The sequence below is a fragment of the Topomyia yanbarensis genome, unplaced genomic scaffold (genome assembly GCF_030247195.1).
Source record: "Topomyia yanbarensis strain Yona2022 unplaced genomic scaffold, ASM3024719v1 HiC_scaffold_221, whole genome shotgun sequence".
Classification (NCBI taxonomy): Eukaryota; Metazoa; Arthropoda; class Insecta; order Diptera; family Culicidae; genus Topomyia; species Topomyia yanbarensis.
The window spans coordinates 50,571-52,949 of record NW_026683406.1 but is presented as its reverse complement, the minus strand read 5'-3'; positions in this window follow the sequence as shown (position 1 = coordinate 52,949).

The window sequence follows — 2,379 nt, the reverse complement described above, 5'->3', positions numbered from 1 at the left end:
ATTTTAGAATTTTAGAATTTTAGAATTTTAGAATTTTAGAATTTTAGAATTTTAGAATTTTAGAATTTTAGAATTTAGAATTTTAGAATTTTAGAATTTTAGAATTTTAGAATTTTAGAATTTTAGAATTTTAGAATTTTAGAATTTTAGAATTTTAGAATTTTAGAATTTTAGAATTTTAGAATTTTAGAATTTTAGAATTTTAGAATTTTAGAATTTTAGAATTTTAGAATTTTAGAATTTTAGAATTTTAGAATTTTAGAATTTTAGAATTTTAGAATTTTAGAATTTTAGAATTCTAGAATTTTAGAATTTTAGAATTTTAGAATTTAGAATTTTAGAATTTTAGAATTTTAGAATTTTAGAATTTTAGAATTTTAGAATTTTAGAATTTTAGAATTTTAGAATTTTAGAATTTTAGAATTTTAGAATTTTAGAATTTTAGAATTTTAGAATTTTAGAATTTTAGAATTTTAGAATTTTAGAATTTTAGAATTTTAGAATTTTAGAATTTTAGAATTTTAGAATTTTAGAATTTTAGAATTTTAGAATTTTAGAATTTTAGAATTTTAGAATTTTAGAATTTTAGAATTTTAGAATTTTAGAATTTTAGAATTTAGAATTTTAGAATTTTAGAATTTTAGAATTTTAGAATTTTAGAATTTTAGAATTTTAGAATTTTAGAATTTTAGAATTTTAGAATTTTAGAATTTTAGAATTTTAGAATTTTAGAATTTTAGAATTTAGAATTTTAGAATTTTAGAATTTTAGAATTTTAGAATTTTAGAATTTTAGAATTTAGAATTTTAGAATTTTAGAATTTTAGAATTTTAGAATTTTAGAATTTTAGAATTTTAGAATTTTAGAATTTTAGAATTTTAGAATTTTAGAATTTTAGAATTTTAGAATTTTAGAATTTTAGAATTTTAGAATTTTAGAATTTTAGAATTTTAGAATTTTAGAATTTTAAAATTTAGAATTTTAGAATTTTAGAATTTTAGAATTTTAGAATTTTAGAATTTTAGAATTTTAGAATTTTAGAAGTTTAGAATTTTAGAATTTTAGAATTTTAGAATTTTAGAATTTTAGAATTTTAGAATTTTAGAATTTTAGAATTTTAGAATTTTAGAATTTTAGAATTTTAGAATTTTAGAATTTTAGAATTTTAGAATTTTAGAATTTTAGAATTTTAGAATTTTAGAATTTTAGAATTTTAGAATTTTAGAATTTTAGAATTTTAGAATTTTAGAATTTTAAAATTTTAGAATTTTAGAATTTTAGAATTTTAGAATTTAGAATTTTAGAATTTAGAATTTTAGAATTTTAGAATTTTAGAATTTTAGAATTTTAGAATTTTAGAATTTTAGAATTTTAGAATTTAGAATTTTAGAATTTTAGAATTTTAGAATTTTAGAATTTTAGAATTTAGAATTTTAGAATTTTAGAATTTTAGAATTTTAGAATTTAGAATTTTAGAATTTTAGAATTTTAGAATTTTAGAATTTTAGAATTTTAGAATTTTTGAATTTTGGAATTTTAGAATTTTGGAATTTAGAATTTTAGAATTTTAGAATTTTAGAATTTTAGAATTTTAGAATTTTAGAATTTTAGAATTTTAGAATTTTAGAATTTTTGAATTTTTGAATTTTTGAATTTTTGAATTTTTGAATTTTGAATTTTTGAATTTTGAATTTTTGAATTTTTGAATTTTTGAATTTTTGAATTTTTGAATTTTTGAATTTAGAATTTTAGAATTTTAGAATTTTAAAATTTTTCAATTTTTGAATTTTAGAATTTTAGAATTTTAGAATTTTAGAATTTTAGAATTTTAGAATTTTAGAATTTTAGAATTTTAGAATTTTAGAATTTTAGAATTGTCGCCGACGCAAAATCACAAACAGCTGTTCGCAGCGAGCAGCGGCAGAATCAAAACAAACCACCGTAACATAGAACAGTTCGTTCTGACCTAAAGAGGCAGAAGGAAAATCGAATTACATTCAAGTGCGCCCAACGATGAGTCAATGCGCGCTCACGCAAGGGTCATATATGCTTCATCGGCATTTTCGGTGCCACTGCCGGTCACAGCGCATTCGAAGACGATAATTATATCGATATTTGACTTCGCGCGGTGGCTTGGATAATAAAACATTTGTGCAGAGTTGACAACAATATTCATTGTTAACATTCTGTACCAAAACAAATCTAAATAAAATCGATTCAAAAATCGATTATTTGTAAATAGCTAGCTTAGGAAAGTAGGTATATAAACCAAAAAATTGTATAATAAAATCAAGTTGAAATCGAGCAGTCGAAAGTACCACTTCACTCAGTCGAAAATCCTTTACTTCGTGTCCAGACCCTGGAGTTCTTCGTTGGTTT